Genomic DNA, 8,086 nt, shown 5'->3' on the forward strand with positions numbered 1-8,086 from the left:
CGTTCTTGCAAGGTCCTAGCGCGGGAGGTGGGAGAGCTGGCGCGCCTGGACAGACAGGGCCTGGGGTCGGGCCGCTCCCTGCCCTGCCCTACCCTTGCCTCATCCTGCGCACCAAGATCTCAGAAAAGTACTTCCCCGGCTACCCGAGCGCACGGCAAGGAAGACTGGAAGCGGCCACGAGTGCGCGGGTGTGGTGGGATGAAGGCGGAGGCTGGCTGTGTGACAGTGACCAAGTGACTGCCCTCTCTGAGCTTCCGTTTCCCCATCCCATGTGATCAGAGCCGCTTCAGCTCGGATACAAAGGGAAAGGCAGTGCTGTCCGGGCCTGGATTCCTTGAGCCCGTATATGGACACGCGTCTGTCGGCCCCTCCTCCAGTCTGGACTGGTGGGGCCTGAGCCAGTGCGTCTGGACAAGGTGGGGGCGGGCAGAAGGCGACGGTGCCCATCCTGGGTTGCGGGGGCCAGGAGCGCGCACGCCAGTAATTAGCTGCACGTTCGGTCACTAAGAGGCCTTGCTAAGAATTTCTGCTTAATAATGGTCACAAATTAATTATGATGATAACTATCTCAAAATCCACCGAATTGAAGCCAGTGCCCCGTGCCGGCCTGGAAGGGCTCCAGGCCGCCCCCTGCCACGGGCCTGGCCATCGCCTGGGGCGGCCTGGCACCGTGGGGAACCCCGCGGGGAGAGGCGGTGGTGCGGCAGGAGGACCGGAGCGTCGGGCGAGGAGAGGCCGAGACTTCGGCCACAGCGCCTCCCAGCGGCCTGCGAGAAGGCAGAGGCCGAGCCAGAGAACGGGCGACAAAGGCCCAGGGAGAGAGAGCCCGACGAAGGCCCGGAGGCGGAGGGGAACCAAGGGGCGCACCCCCACAGAGCCGGTCTACTTCCTTCCAGATCCCCACCCAGAGGCCGACTCCCTCACTGGCCTCGCTCTCCGCACCTCCGGCTCCGCCCCAGCCCCTCTGCCCTTGCATTTTGGCTCCTGGGCCGCACACACTCTCCCTGCTTCACCCCCAGGGATCTGGGAGCCCCCCGGGGAACGCGCCCCTCGTCCCAAGTCCCATCTTTTCCAAAGGGAGAACAGCGTGAGCTTGCCTGGTCTGCAGCTCCTCCAGCCGCACAGCCATCTCCATCCACCCACAGAGAGGGGGTGTCTCCTCCCCTGTCCGCTGGAAGCTGCCGGTGGTGGCTGGGGTGTGGGCACAGCCGAATACTTACACATGTGCCTATGGCTTGCCTGCCTGTGCGCTCTCTTGCCAGCATATTCTGTAAAATCCTCAGGGTCTTGAAGGGTTAGCCTCCTGCAGGGTAAGGCCCCTTCCTCGTCCAGAAAAATAAAGCGGGAGTGTAAACCAGTTAAGAGTCATGGATTTATTTGTAGAAAGTGGGGAGTCGTCGCCGGGCATGGGGGCAGAAGAGATGTGCTTCGGCCCCAGACTGTGCGGAGGTCAGTCCTGGCGCAGAAGGGAGTGGCTGCCAGTGCCCCCTGCAGGAAGCAGAGGGTGTGTGTGTGTGTGTGTGTGTGTGTGTGTGTGTGTGTGTGTGTCCAGTGAACCATACTGGGGAGTGTCTCAGGGTTTGTGGGAGGGGGGTGGCCTGTGAAGCTGGGTGTTTTCTTATGTGGGCTGCTCTCTGCACTCCCCAGCCTCCAAGGAATGGCCACTGGGCCCCAAGCTGCCTCGCACACTTGGCAGGCCTCGGTTTACTTCCAGAGTCCAGTCGGCCAAGAGCCAATGTGCTTCCCCTGGTGCGTTCTTGGAGATCCAGTCACTCTTGTGCCACAGTGGCACCCTCTCCCCCGCTGACTCGGCCCTTCCCCTGCCTTGGCCTGAGAAGCTGCTCCCCCATTTTCTCACAAACCCTTCCTGCTCCTGCCCCATCTCGCTTCACTTTTTGCCTCAACTCCTCCCGCCCTCTTCTCTTCTTTCTCCCTGTGCCTTTCTCGCCACTCCCTCCTCAGTCCTCCCCCCTCTTCTTGCTCTGGGCACTGGAGGGTGGACTATGTTCACCTGCTCACTCCTAAGAGGAAGCATGCTTCTCTCCAGGTGCTTATCTGGGTCTCTACCTGTCTTCTTTTGGGTCTTAGCCCAGGTGGTGTGTGTGGTGGGGTGTGGAGAGAGAGTAAGAGCGGGTGGGGGCTCTGTCAGTCTGGGAGTGGGTGTGGCTGGGCAAATCGGTGGCCGCTGAGTCCCTAGAGTGAGGCTCTGTGGTTTGGAGGCGAAGGTGACTCTGGGTGGCATTCCTGTTATGTCTTTGGGTGGGCCCACAGTGATGTGTGTGGGGGAAGGCTCCTCTGCGTATCCCCTATGTATTGGTCTTGGTAAGGGTGCAGTGGTTGTGTTCTTCTGACTCAATTCATTGCTCCCCAGCTCCTTTTCCCGTGTGTGGACTTCCGGTGAGCCCAGCACACTGTGTAGACCTCATGAGCTATGCACTAAATGTCTCTTGGTTCTGGTGCTGTTTTATGCAGACGTGTGTCTTTACTGTGGTGTGAGCTCCGTAGGAAGGTGTGAGTGTGAGGCTGGGCATGCCTGTGTTTGTGTCTGTGCAGTTGTGGCGTGCCTGCATCCTGGAGAGTGCGCCCGCAGGGCAGAGGATGAGGGATTCCTGTGTTTGTGTCTGAGGACCAGTGTAGAATCTGTAAGGGGAAAAGCAGAAAGGTAGGCCTTGGGTCACACAGGGAAGCATCTCTGTGGGTGCTGGGAGCCTGCTAGGGGAGTAGGTGGGTGTGTGAGGGTGAGGTGTGTATGTAGCATGTAGGGAGGGGGGCATGTTTATGTAGATGAAGATGCAGGGGGGAGAGAAAGAGAGAGAGAGAGAGAGAGAGAGAGAGAGAGAGAATATGTGTGTGTGTGGTGTAGCGTCTGCCGGCCTGGCTGTACCGGCTCCCTCCCTCTGTGCCCCGCCCGGCACAGTGGAGCTCAATCAGCCGCTGCATGAATACACTCGAATGGAAAGTTGTGCTCAGCTGACTGGAGAAATCGGAGCCGGGCTAGTACTGCTCCCCTCCTCCATGCTCCCTCTCGCCTCCCGCCCCCCTCGGGCCAGACGGCCATTGCTGCCGCACACTGTGGCCGGGGAGACCCAGCTCAGCTGGGGCCGGAAAGGGCCAGACCGGTGGGGAGCCGTGGAGGTCTGAGCACGAGAGCCTGGGCCCAGCGTCCCGCAGGCCGAGCTTCTCAGCCTGAGTGCTTGGGGGCAAAGAGGACAGGGGGAGGGCCCGGGAAAGCCCCTGAGGCGGCAGCCGGTGCTCCAGGTGACAGCCACACAAAGGCCTAGGCTGACGAGAGGGCCACAGAGACAGACGAAGACAGGGAGAGGGAGAAGAGATGGCTTCAGAGGCCGAGTGCGTCCAGTGTGCCCCAGGCCTGGGTCTAGACTGCGAGCTCCGGGGACCCAGGCAACGTGCTGGGTACAGATTGTGCCAGGCCCTACCATTCTCCTTTCAGAAGAAGCTGAAGGCCACTCGGCACCACTAGGCCCAGGCCTGGCCTTCCCAGAGCCTCACTGAAGCTAGCTCCACACCCAAAGTCCCAGCAACCCCTGGCTGGCCCCACCGTCTCCAACCCCATTCCCAGCCCGGACTGGCCAAGCTCACATGCCCCAGCCCCATATTGACCCACATCTCCCCCGCCCCCAGCCGCCGTGGCAGCTTCCGGGTCATTTCATTTTAATCAGCTGTGTGTCTCGCCAGGGATAATCAACTGTGCTGGCACCGGGCAGTCGATTCTGCTGGATTCGAGGAGGGTAGGAAGAGGGGCTGGATGACTGGGGATAGGGGGTAGGGAGGGAAGAGGGCTAGAGGGTAGGGAGGGAAGAGGGCTGAGGGAGCAGGGAGCAGACCAGAAGGGGTAGATGGGTCTATTTTTCCTCAGGCAGGTGGCTCCAAGGAGTCAAGGACTTTAATCCAGTTGTGCCCAGTTTCACACTCCATCCTGTCTATTCAGGTTTCCGATGCAAATCCTGGATTGCCATTGTTTTTCTTTGAGAGAGGCAGGGACGGATGAAGAGAAAATCATCAAATTGGCTCAAGTCTCTCACACCCTAGAGTAGGTGGCCAGGTACACAGGAGGCCTGAAAATGCAGGGAAGGCTCCAAGCAAGAGCATGCCCACTAGATGCCAGGTGGAAGTGTGCACAGGGTAATGGGTGCCAACGCTCTGATACACAGGATAAGAGCCCCAGCCCACTGGCTGCTGTGTGGCCTAGACAGAGGAGACTGATAACCGAACACTCAGGCCTGTCATCTAGCCTGATTCAAGCACACCAGGGCATACGTTGATGCACATAGTGTCCTGGCCCAGACACAATCCGCAACGTCCCCAGGAGCCGGGGGCGTGCACTGCGACTGAGGTGGCTTTTTGGCAAGCAGGACTTCAGCCCAGCCTTGCCATCAAACCCTGCCTGAGCAGCCTGTGGGATGTTGAGGGTTTGACCACAGCCTTGAGGGACCCGGAAAGAGAATCGGCAGGCAGCCAGTAGAGGATGCGATCTAGTCAGAAATGGGGACTTTTTGCCCACATTCCGATGTGTAAAGGGGCAGAGGTCAAATCGGCCATGACATCCTCAGTATATCAGGTGAAGGGGGGACTGGGAAAGTCAAAGAGCCCAACCCCCCTCTGCCCTCCCGTCAATGCATACCCATGGGGAACCCCTCATTTCTTAAAGGGACAGGAAGCCCTGTTAGGTGTGGGCAACCTGGAAGTCACATCTGTGGACTGACTAGAACAAGGGAATGCACACATGTCCATACCAGAGCCGAGACCCACAAGACACATGTCCACTGCACAGAAAGGCCCTGCACACACAGCCTGCTGTAAGCGTGTGGTACATATAAACTGCCCAAGTCACACACAAATGCCTGTGCTATGAAATATACATGAAAACACATGCTGGGCACACCCCGATGCACTGCACACATATCTGCACACACACCACATACACGCACATTCTTTTGTATGCAGACTGTGGCTGAGTGGTGAAAACTCAGCACCCAGAATTGCACACATAGACACCACCTACAAGCACACACATCCCTCCTGCAGGGAACCCATAAGTAGGGTCAGAAAGTACAAAAAGTCAAGTATTGGTATTTGTGCCCACCTGGGTAGAAGCATAGGCGGTGAGAAAGTGACAGGTGATAGATAATAAAATGGACAGATAGACAGACAACAGACTGGTGACACCCCTAGGGCCCAGGCCCACCCTAAGCTGAAGGCTGCAGTCGCATCCAATAGCCTGTTTTATGCACTGCAGAAGGAGTGGACATGGGGTGCCCCAAACCCGCTTTCTCTGTCGGGTATGTTGAGGGAACAGATCATTTTAACATCCAGGATTGTCTCTTGTCCCTAGACAAAAAGGCCCTTTCAGGAGTCACCCTCCAGCAATGCCAACTCTTTCCTTTCGCCCACCACTTCTGGTTACTTGGCTGAGTCCATCAGGTACCACACACTGAGGCAGGCACCTCTTCAGGCCCCGAGCTCTGTGTCAACTATGTGACTGGTTATTTAAAAATGAGGGTAGATGACAGAGCCCCTCATCCACAAACTGAGGCTCAAGCCGGGTAGAATCCAGGCAGCTCCTTTCCCAAGCGCCTACCACCTGGGGCAGGATGGCCTCAAATGGTGTAGCACCAGAAACATTTCCCCATCAGTGAGCGCTGGCAGAGATTCTGACACTGTGTGCCAGGCCACAGAACTTGGGACCTCAGGAGGGCTGTCGACGGGGTGCCCTGGTTCTAAGTAGGGGCGCAGGCAGGAACCTTCCTCCCCCCCCACACTTGCAAACGCGGGCCCTTGGCACGCAAGGCCCCACTCGTGAACCCAGGACAACTCCGGACCAGACCGCCTCTGCCTAGCCCGTTTCAGGTAAACCTCCTGGCGCTGCCCAGGATGGGGACAAAAGGAAATCGGAAGTCAAAATTAGTTTGGAAACGGTCGCGAAATTCCAGGCACGTTTCTCCCTAATCCTCCACGCTTTGGAAATTGGACTTTCAAGTAAAGGCAAGTTTTCTGAAATTACCTCTTTTTCTCCTCCTCCGGCACAGGCTCCCGGCCCAGAGCGGCGGAGGCGCTGCCGGCCAAGCCTTCCCAGGGAACGGTGGGGGGCCCTTGCGTGGGCGGGGAGGCCTGGGGCCAGCGGGGACTTGGCTAGCAGGGGGTGGGGATCTGGGGGGGTCTCGTTTGAAAGTGTAAACCAACTCTAAAGTGTGGCAGGGGCTCGAGAGACTCCGGATGATCCCAAAAGACAGGAAGGGATTTCAAGAAGACAGATCGATATCCACAAGGCGAGTCACACTGTCACACGGACTCACCCACAGGCGGCGAGGAGCGGAGTCTCTCCTGATTCTAGGCCTAATCTCTGCAAGCGACCTCCTCCCTCGCTTCCCGACCGGGGCCACTGTTACTTCCCCCAACAAAGACAAAACCTGTCAACTCTGCTCGGGATGGGTGCTTGGGTAGGGCGACCTTGTGTGTGTGTTTCCCCTTTTAACAATCGAAAGACGCCCGATACGCCCCGGGACCCACAGGGCCGCGACAGGCTACAGTTCCGACGATCGCGCGCCGCGCTCATGGGAACGTGGAGTGTGGCGCGGAAGACACCCGCCGGCCCCCTTCGCCCCTCGCGCCCCCTTCGCCCCTTTGCTCGGGATTTAGCTCCGGCGCTTCTCCGAAGGGCCTGCTCCGGTCTCCCCACCGCCCTCGGGGTGGGGTAAGGTCAGCCCCAGCCTTGAAACCCTGCCTCGACTCCGGCGAGCAGAAGCTGGAGGGAAGGCCGAGCCGCTGCACCCCCCAGGCTGTGGGCCAGGGGCGGACAAAAACACCAATCTCTGGGGGGGTGATAAGAAAATGGAGAATACTGTATTTGCTTTAGAAAGTTTTTACATATAGATAAACACGCAGTTTAAGATAACAGTAAAAGCGCCCTACGGGGAGTGAGAGACACCTCCAAAGCAGCTAAGAAATACTTGAAATAGCTTTTGCATAAGAATACTACGGCCTCACTCTCCGCTTTCGCTAGCGGCGGGGTCCCTCTCCCTGACTCAGGCTGCCACGCCGGGCCTTGACGGCCACGGCCACGCCAGGAACACCGAGTGGGAGGGGGAACCCCCAAAAAGGAAACAGACAGGTGAGCAGGGAGGAAGGAAGGCCTAGGGGGCAGAGCGAAAGAAAGAGAAAAGGAGAGGAGAAAAAGCAATATCATATACAGGCAATTTCTACACATATATTACAAACTGGGAAAATGACCGATCATTAAGATATACATAATTCATATAAAATTTTGAAATAAAAATAAAAATCTGTTACAGTCATAACTATTCTTTTTCCACATTTATAACCAGTACCCACACAGGCAGTGACAGAGTGGAGAGAAAAAGGTGCTTACGAAGAAAATGATTGTCTGCTGAACAAAAAACAGAAGATTGCATCTTGTTTGACCAATACTTGGACTTTAAAAACAGAGAGGAGAGAAAGAAAGAGAGCGAGAGAGGAAAAAAAAAAAAGAGAGAGAAAGCAACAAAAGGCGAGAAACATTTGCTATTTCCCTCTCAAGGAGTTTTTTTTTTTTTTTCTTTTTTTTTTTTAAACAAATTCGGAACGGAGATGGAGATTTTTTTTCTTTTTGTCTGTTTTGCTTTTGTCGTCTTGTCGTGGTGGTGGTGATTGGTTTCTGTATAGTCGACTCTTTAAATCATTTTTAACTAGAGAGGATATTTTCCCAGATACAAATAAATCGTCATGCAGGTGGGGTGCCGGGTCCGTGGGAACCGAAAGGAGAAGCCGTGCTTGTCCTAGAAAGTATACAATTGTCATCTCTTTTATGTTTTCTGCGCGAAACATCAGCGTTTGACTGTCTGTTGGCGTCGCGGTCCTTTGGGGTGGCCGTGGTGGTAGATGGTGGTCGGGGATTGTTGATAGTTTGCGGTTAATTTGTTATGTTCTTGGTTTTTATATATTTTTGGCTGGGGTGGGAGTGTGTGTGAACTTGTGTGTGTGTATGGTTGTGTATCCTGATTTCGGTTTGTTCTGGGGATGGAGGAGGAGGACGAAGAGGAGGAAGAGGAGGAGGAGGGGAAAGGGGGGA

Source organism: Carlito syrichta, unplaced genomic scaffold, assembly GCF_000164805.1.
Source record: "Carlito syrichta isolate Samal-C Ts95f unplaced genomic scaffold, Tarsius_syrichta-2.0.1 Scaffold135183, whole genome shotgun sequence".
Lineage (NCBI taxonomy): Eukaryota > Metazoa > Chordata > Mammalia > Primates > Tarsiidae > Carlito > Carlito syrichta.